The sequence below is a fragment of the Ursus maritimus genome, unplaced genomic scaffold, assembly GCF_017311325.1.
Source record: "Ursus maritimus isolate PB19 unplaced genomic scaffold, ASM1731132v1 scaffold_33, whole genome shotgun sequence".
Taxonomy (NCBI): domain Eukaryota; kingdom Metazoa; phylum Chordata; class Mammalia; order Carnivora; family Ursidae; genus Ursus; species Ursus maritimus.
Window position 1 is genome coordinate 1,686,713 of NW_024425897.1, and position 9,031 is coordinate 1,695,743.

General features: G+C 50.1%; 1 pseudogene; it reads left to right on the plus strand.

Annotated features, from left to right (window-relative positions):
• Nucleotides 1-514: 514 nt before the first annotated feature.
• Nucleotides 515-613, plus strand: LOC121100068 (annotated as a pseudogene).
• Nucleotides 614-9,031: the final 8,418 nt, after the last annotated feature.

The following is a 9,031-nucleotide window of genomic DNA, read 5'->3' on the forward strand; positions in this document are numbered from 1 at the left end:
CAGTGATGCCAACATCTCTGCTGTAGCTGAGCCTGGTTCTGAGGCTTGCCTTGACGCTTCAGACTTTTCTTTAGCACGCTTGTGATTTTTTGTTGAATGTCAGACAGATGTTGGGTAATAGAACTGAGGTAGACAACATTTTAATGAGAGGTTTGTATGTTTTTCTGGCTAGGAGTTAGGCTCAGAGGCTGAGGTTTCCTCCCGTGTCCTTGCTTATGTTTCCCCTGTTGTCCTTGGGTGTCCCTAGAGACTCCTTCTTCAGTGGACTCAGCCTTGCAGGGACGCTCACTTTGGGAACACACGTGTTAAGATTGGAACGACACGGGGGCACCTGGGTGGCTGTTGGTTAAGCGTCCAGCTCTTGATTTCAGCTCGAGTCATGATCTCATGGGTGTGGGGTCGAGCCCCGCATGGGGCTCTGTGCTCAGTGGGGAGTCTGCTCAAGATTCTCTCCCTCTGCTTCTGCCCCTCCCCATTCACACTCTCTCTGTTTCTCTCTGTCTCTCAAAATAAAGAAATAAAATCTTTAAAAAAGATTGGAATGACACAGAGAGGATTAGCATGCCCGCTGCTCAGGGATGCCACACAGATCCGTGAAGACCCAGCCTTGCGGCTCTTGCGGCTGCGGTTCTCTAAGAAACAGGAGCCCTGCTGTTGGGCGGGAAGGCAGGGAGGGAGGGGAAGTGTCCCGGGATCAGATGATTAGGTCTGTCTTCTCGTGGGCCTGTGGCCTGGCCCGTGATTCTCACAAGTGCTGCTTCTTGGGGTTTTTTTGCCCCCTTAGGTAAGACAAAGCCTACAGGGGGGCTGGAGTCCCCATGTTGGATGAGACTCTGGGGAAGTTGTCTCTTTTGCTGCCTGGCCTTGTATGTATGTATGTATGTATGTATGTATGTATGTATGTACGTATGTATGTATGCATGTATGTACGTATGTATGTATGTACGTATGTATGTGTGTATGTATGTATGTATGTATTTTTATGGAGAGTGAACCACCTGGGTGTATTTCAAATGGTTACATACATGTCCCCTCTCCCTTCTGTCAAATACAAAGGAATTTTGTTCCAATCTTCACTGTGAGGACCTGCTGGGGCTCCTTGGCAGTAAAACACGGAAAAGTGTGCCCCTCTCTTAGACTGGTTCACTGAGGGTGAGTTTGTATTTCTCAAGCAAGTCCTCGCTCAGCCTCCAGCATGTCATGAACATCACCATTAAGGGCCACGCAGGTGTTCCCACCAGTTCCTGGCTCCACTGGCTCCTGCTCCTGGTAAGTTGGGAAACTCTGTCCTTGCCTGACTCTACAGTTTGGGGGAGGGGGTGTTGTCCCGTGACCTCAATTCTCTGATGCATCTAAGAAAAGTTCCTTGATTTTCACTTTTTTCAACTTTTTTCTTGTTTCTGAGGGCAGGGGGTGATGCTTCCGAGTTCTCTACATGTCGAAGCTAAACGTGAAGGCCTTTCCTATCTTCTTGCTTGCTCCCCCAATGCCTTTCTCACAAGGGCATCTAGAAGGGTGCTTCCTCGGCAGCTGTGCTTGGAGAAAACTATTAAGAAAGAGCTCTGCATCTGATTTTAATATAGGCCAACGTGGACAACAGTGGGGGTAACCACAGGAGCTGCGGCACACTGACAAGGATGACCAATAATAAAATAAAATTTCCAAAATATAAAAAAATCATAAAACTACAAAAACCCTGCCTCAGGGCGCCTGGGTGGCTCAGTCGTTAATCGTCTGCCTTGGGCTTAGGTCATGATCCCAGGGTCCCAGGATCGAGCCCCATGTCAGGCTCCCTGCTCAGTGGGAAGCCTGCTTCTCCCTCTCCCACTTGTGTTCCCTCTCTGCCTCTCTTTCTCTCTGTTAAATAAATAAATAAATAAATAAATAAATAAATAAATAAATAAAATCTTTAAGAAAAAAACAAAACAAAACAAAAAATCCTGCCTCATTCCCAACTGTTACTCAATCAAAGAATATTATCTGCTTACATGAAGAAAAGCATCCAGTGCCACTAAAAACTAGAAAAATGCAAATTAAAGATGAAGTGCGGGGCACCTGGGTGGCTCAGTCAGCTGGACGTCTGCCTTTGGCTTGGGTCATAGTCCCAGGGTCCCGGGATTGAGCCCCACTTGGGCTGGCTCCCTGCTCAGTGGGGAGTCTGCTTCTCCCTCTCCCTCTGCCCCTCACCACCCCCCACTCCTGCTCACTCTTTCTCTCTCTCAAATAAAAATCTTTTTTTTTTTAAAGATTTTATTTACTGAAAGAGAGAAAGAGCGAGCACAAGCAGGGGGAAAGGTCAAGGGGAGAGGAAGAAGCAGATTCCCTGCTGAGCAGGGAGCCCAACATGGGGCTCGATCCCAGGACCCCGGGACCATGACTTGAGCGGAAGGCAGACGATTAACCAACTGAGCCACCCAGATGCCCCAAATAAAAATCCTAAAAAAAAAAAAAGATGAAGTGCTAGTTCGTGCATACCTTACCCTATAGGCTTTCTGGGGTTTTTTGTTTGTTTGCTTATCTGCTTTTAGCAAAAGCAAAATTATAAAAGCCAAATGTGGAGTTGTAGGGAAACGTGTCCTTTGGCATTGCTAACAGTGCCATGAATGAATACACTGAAATCTGGCAAATGTGATGAGCCGGTCAGATGTGTTTTGACTCAGTAATTCCATTACTGGGATTGGGGGGGGGGTTGTTCCCTAGACAATAATCCAAGAGAGAACAGCCACGTGGACAAAGGTGTTTGTACCAGCACTATTTGAAATCCCCAAAAAGAGGATAAACAGCCTCCATGCCCTTCTTTAGGGAATGGTCTAGCAAACTTGCAAGTCGGTACAGCAATTACAGTCTTCATGTCACTACCCCCCACCCCCATGCTTCGATCTTCCAACATGCACATCCCAACCCCACTTGTGACTCAGACAGTTTTCTGTCCGCTCCTCTGAAACGACATCGCCCCTACTCTTGTCCACTTGCCAGGAAGTTCCTGGAAAAGCACACTGTGTGTCTTGCTCATTTCGGCACACCTGCCACCTATTTCAGGCTCTGGTACAAAAAAAGGCTCTAAAAAGGCTAACGTGCAAAACGCGAGTCACAGACCCACCGCTTCGCCATCACCTGTTAGAAATGCAGAATCTCTGGTTTAAGAGGGTAAATTTTATGTTATATATTATATATATATAACCATGATTAAAAATTAGACTGCAGCGTCTCAGGACCCATCTCAGCCATACTGCATTTCAGCAAACACATTTGAACAAATTCTAGGTGATTTGTTTACATTTTGAGAAACCCTGTATGTTGGATGTATACTTACTCTTAAAATATAAATTCCCATCATTAGTTACTATTTCTAATCATAACATATACTTTATTTTTCTCCCTCCCTGTGGGAGGCTGCTCTTTATCTTCTCTTCGACTCCTTCATCTGCACGAAGAATGGAGAAATCACAGTGGCAGCTGGCAGAATCCAAGGACAGCGTGATGCCATGGCAACGTCTTCCATCAGTAACTTAATTTCATCTCTGCTTTTACATCTTTCTCTCCTCAGCCCTGAAGCTGGGAATTTGTTAATTTGGGAAGAACTGAAGATGGCTTGTGGTTGCTATGCCGACAGCAACTGCACTCTTCCTAATGGGCTTGAATCTCGTAAAGGAAACTTATCAGCAAATCAGAGAAGTTTAACCCCAAAGAGCTACAGAGAGACTTGATTCCCTCACTTGGCTGAGGAGGGCCCTGGGGCTGGGAGGTGAGGCAACCTGCCAGCCTGCTTTGAAGTCACCCCTAAGCAAGCTGCCCGGCCTGGCCAACCCAAGGGGTTTAGGAAGGATTTGGTTAGAAGACCCTTTAGGAGAATTGCTTTAAGTGCCCCTTTTTTTTTTTTTAATTGAGCTTTATGCCCAATGTGGAGCTTGAACTCATGACTCTGCGAACAACACTCGCATACTTTACTGAGTAAGCCAGCCAGGCACCCTGCTTTTGGTGTCTTTCTACCCCCCAAACCCAGTGTATTTGCTCACCTAGGACTGTCAAAGTAACACAGGCCAAGCGGCTTAAACAACAGAGATTACTTTCTCACAGTTCTGGAGGCTGGAAGTCCAAGATCAAGGTGTCGGCAGGTTTGGTTTCTTCTGAGGCCAATCTCCTTGGTGTGTCGATGGACAGTCCCATTCTCCCTGTGTCCTCACATGGTCATCCCTGTGTGTCTGTGTCCTAATTTCCTCTTATAACGACACTAGTCAGACTGGATCAGGGCCCATCCTAACGACCTCATTTTGACTTAAGCACCTATTTGAAGGCTATCTCCAGATACAGTCACATTTGGAGGGACACAACTGCGCATGTAACAACCGGCCGGATCGGATCCTCTGGGGGAGGCGGGCAATGCCCCAGCCCTCAGCCATCCCTGTGTGCGAGAGCCTGTGTGGGCCCAGCTCCAGCACATGACCGCGAACGCACCATCGTGTCCACACACGGGACTGGAGAGCCTCCCACGGGCATGAGACAACTGTAATGTCGTGGGCCTTGGACGTGTGTAGCCTGATCCATTCACCCATGTTGGGCTTGAGTCCGTAATCCCCAGGCAGGCTTGCAGGAAGCGGCTGTACCACACCGCTGAGCACCCAGGCACCGTGCCATGGTGCACCAGGTGCTCATGGACTCTGCCATGCCTTCTCCTCAGTGCTGCTTCCGGGGCACTGGGCCTCCTAGAGGAAAGAGCTGGGCGTCTTAGAGCTCATGTACCCTTCAGGCATCCTGCAGGAGTGGCTCGTTCAGCAAATGATCTTCCAAGCACTGCAGATACAGCTGAGGACAAACCAAGCCCCTGCCTTCAGGTGGCTCACGACCTGGGGAGAGGAGATGGACAATAAACCAAACAGAAGACAACACAGACCCGTTGTGGTGGTAGGGAGGGGTGTTAAGGAGGAACACCAAAGCTGGGTGATGAGGGAGTGGTGGGCAAGAGCCCCTGGTCCGCACAGCCCGGGTGAGATAGCTTCTCTGGTGAGGACACATTCGAGCAGGATCCTGAAGAAAGAGGGGCCTTCCAGCGGAAGGGACAACAAGCCCAAAGTCCCCAAGAAGGGGCAGCAAGGAGGCAGTGTGTCTGAAGAGTAGTAAGCAAGGGGAGGTTGTAGGAAACAATTTAACCTCACCCCTAAAGAATGACATTTGCCTTCTGCTTTCGGGAGGCAGTTACCAAGCTCTAACAGGAGTGCCTTTTTTGCCTGGGGCCTTCCAATAGCCTACCAATGTGATTTGAAGTAGGGACACGGCACAGATGGTATTCAGGCTGGAGCTTAGCACACGAGAAAGACCAGCATTGTGATGAGGGGGCTGCAGACTGAGATCACGAGGAGGACACTCGATTAATCACTCCGTGCCATGGAACTCCAATAAAAGCTCCGAGCACCAGGCTCTGAGGAACTGCCCTGCCGGCAGCACCTTGCGGGCCGTCACTCATGGGTGCTGGAGAGGAGGCTTGTGTGTGTCTCCAAGGACAGAAGGCGGCCAACAGCGCAGGTATGGCACTCCCCTAGACTCACCCCCGGTGCTTTTCCTGCGACTGGTTTTAATCTGCATCCTTCCTCTGCTGTAAACTGTAACCGTGAGTAAACAGCTCTCTGGGAGTCCCTCCAGGAAACTGTCAACCTTAACTAAGGGTCAGCTTGGGGACTCCCAAACGTGCCGTTGGTGTCGGAAGTGGGGATGGTCCTGTGCGGACTGGTCCCTCCAAATGTCGTAGTTGGCCAAATGCAGGGATAGAAGTAGGAAATCAGGAAGACCAGGGAGGTGCCAAGTCTTGGGGGGCATTGGAAGGACTCTGTTGTTTTTTTAGTCTGAGTGCAATGGAAAGCTCCTGGAGGCTTTTGAGGGGAGACAGATCTGGCTTTTGTTCTCAAAGAGTCAATGTGTGAAGAGTAAAGGAGGCAAAGCTTGCTGTTCACCTATGGCTGTCATCAACATGAGAGATGAGAGTGGCCCAGGTGCTGGGCACTGGTGGCAGGAGAGGGACCTTCTGAGGGGCCACTGTGGGGAGGGGCCTGCTGAGGGGCCACTCATGATGGGGAGAGCCGTGGGGAGGGGCTCAGAGGTTTTGGCTGGGCTGGAAGTTTGGCTGTGTACTGAGGTGGTGAGAGCTGTGGCTTGATTTGGGGTGCACTGGCTTTGAGGTGTCCCCTAGAGCTCCAAGGGTGGTTCAGAGTGGGCAGATGGACTTGGAAGCCTGGGATTTGGGGTCTGCGGGTCTGTGCTGAGGCACATCCTGGGAGGCATCAGGTGCTGGTGAAGTGCTGCTTGGCCACCAATGAGATGTGGCTGAACCCACAGGTGAGCTCTGGCAATGAACAGGTGGAGTGGTTGTGGAGGGAGCCCGAGAGTGAGAGGAGCTCAGCTGCTCCTGAGCAATCTTGCTGTTAAGGAATTGGAGAGAAGCGCGGTGATGGAGAAGGTGGATATGGAGAGGATGCTGTGTCTCCTATCCTGACAGGACAGCCCAATGAAGCGGGGACGGAGGACGCAGCAGAAAGAGGACACTGTGACTGAAGCCGACCAGCCAGCATGCAGGGAGGTGGACCCCGTGCACAACGGACATGCAGGTCGTAGAGGACAGAGCAATGTGTGCGTGGCGGTGGGGGTGGGCCGGTGGAAGGGTTCGTGTGGAACCTAGAGGAATGCTCTCCGGCCGTTGATGTCTTCTGGAAGTAGGGCACAGAGCCAGTACAGCGGCAGGGGGAGGTGTAGGACCACCTTCCGGAAGGTGGGAAGCTGAATGGCCACAACAGGCACAGCAGGCGTACGGTGGCCATGGGGACTGTTCTGCCCTAGAAACTAGTCTCCCCAAGGGAAAGCATTTCTCCAGCTGGAGCAGAGAGAGTCACATTTACCCAGGACCGGGATTTGCCAGGCAAGCCTGTGATGTGAGAAAGGTGCTAAAGGGAGGTGAGCAGAGGGAGGAGGACAGCCACGAGGTAGGCAGGTGGTGAGGACAGTAAGTTGTGTGGCTCCTAGCATGGGTGAAGGTGGCTGTGGTCCTGCTAACAGGACGGGGCCAGAGAGCTCAGTGGTGGCCCAGAGTGGGCTGTCTGAAATTGAGCTCATCAGAGGGTGGTGACAACAGGAACTAGGCAGCGGGTGGCCGACCCTAGGCCATGGTTGAGAGACGCCTCATGAAATCACACAGAGAGTCGTGCAGGACGACATCAATAAAAATAAAACTGAAAAGGATAGACAATGTTAGGGCATTACACGAGAGTATGTATTAAATCATGAAACTTTTCTCCTGTATGGGTGCTAGATCATAATGTAAAATGAGTTTTTAAAGCTTAAAATGTGCCGTTTTACCTGTTCTTAAGTGTATAAAGCCACAGCGGCGTGAAGTACATTTACATTGTTGTGCAACCATCTGCACTGTCCCCCAAATTTCTCATCATCCCAAACAGAAACTTTGTACCCATAAAATGTATTCTTTACCGTGGTCATAGTTTAAAACATTTGAAAGGCACTGGTCAGGAGTCAGGAAGGGGGTCCATCTTGGGGGTCATGCAGAGGACAAGATCCTTGCAGGAGAGGGGACAGTGAGCTGACAGGCCAGGACACTGGAAGGATCCTCCATGATTCACATACATCAATCCCTTAGATTTTAAGGGAAAGATGTGTTTTAAGAATGGAGCTAGGAACCACAATGCAAAGAACAATAGGAAACCTGGTGCTAAATTTTTCCCAAAGAATGAAGGAATCCAAAGAAACCGAGCAGAAGTCATTGGTGTGCCTAACCACCACACAGTTGTTTGGGGATGTTCAATTTAATATTCTGCAGCCACTAAAATCATTCATTAAAAACTGCAATAAGAGAAAAATGCCCCTTCTCAAAGCAGGATACAAAATTATATAAACTTTGACTCCTGTAAATATCAGGATTTTTTTTCAACAGAGGACTGGCTGAGAAAAGGTATTTGTGGAAGCAAAAACAACAAAAGCTTAATATTTAAGACCATCTAAGGAATCTCAAAATTCACAAGAGAAAGGAACACCCCTACCCCCAGTTGGAAACTGAAGATCTGAAAGTTGAAAATTGAAGATATGAAAGGCTTAATAATTAATGAAGAGATACCAACACTCATCAGAAAAATGCTTCTGAAAACCGATCATGCGTTCCCACTTTGCAGCCAGCTTTGTAAAAGGGAGGGAGCTGGAGCCATTGCTAGGAGAATGGCTAAGTTCTGACAAATGGACAATATTCAGAGACCTTCTAAGTACAGTAATAAATCAGATGCACATCCAAAGACGCTGAAAGATCTTTAAAGAGACACAGCATTGCGGAAAAGAAACAAGATCTGAAGGATGCTAACATGTATAAAAATGTTATATACATTGTGACCTCGACACTGTGGTTTTTAAAAAATTATTATGTAATTTAAGAAACAACCTAAAGAGGAAAGCTGTGGGACCAACAAGATGACATGAGAGTCGTCGGGGTACTGAGTGTAGACGTAAAGATGGGACGGGCTGCCTGGGGGGCCGGGAGGGCCACCCGGAGAATGCAGCTTCCCGTCGAGTCCGATTTGGGGGTTCTGGAGCAGAGGAGAGCCAGATGCAGATACAGAGGTTCTCAGGTAGAGTGGCTTGGAGAGTTCTGGGAGGATGGATGGAGTGAGCGAGCGCGGAGGACCCCGTATTCTGAGGACCGAGTCTGCGAGTGGTCCGGCCAGGGAAGCCCGAGTCCCGCGCACGGCCTACCCATGCGCCCCGCTTCGGCCCCGGAAGCTGTGGGCCTGGAGTCCCTCGGCCGATCCAGGCGTGCGGAGAGAACCAATGACCCGCGGGCTCCCCACCGCGGGGAAAGCCTGCGGGCAAAGACCTTGGGCCGAGCACCGCGGTCCCCGCCAGCCCACGCTTGCGCACTGCGATCCTCTTTGAGCCCTCCCCCACGTCCCGCCCCGCCCCGCGGAGCCCCGCCCCCAGGCCCTTCAACCCTCATAGGCTGGCTCCGAGGCCGCGTTCGGCAGGCCGGCCAATGGGAGCACGGCGCGCT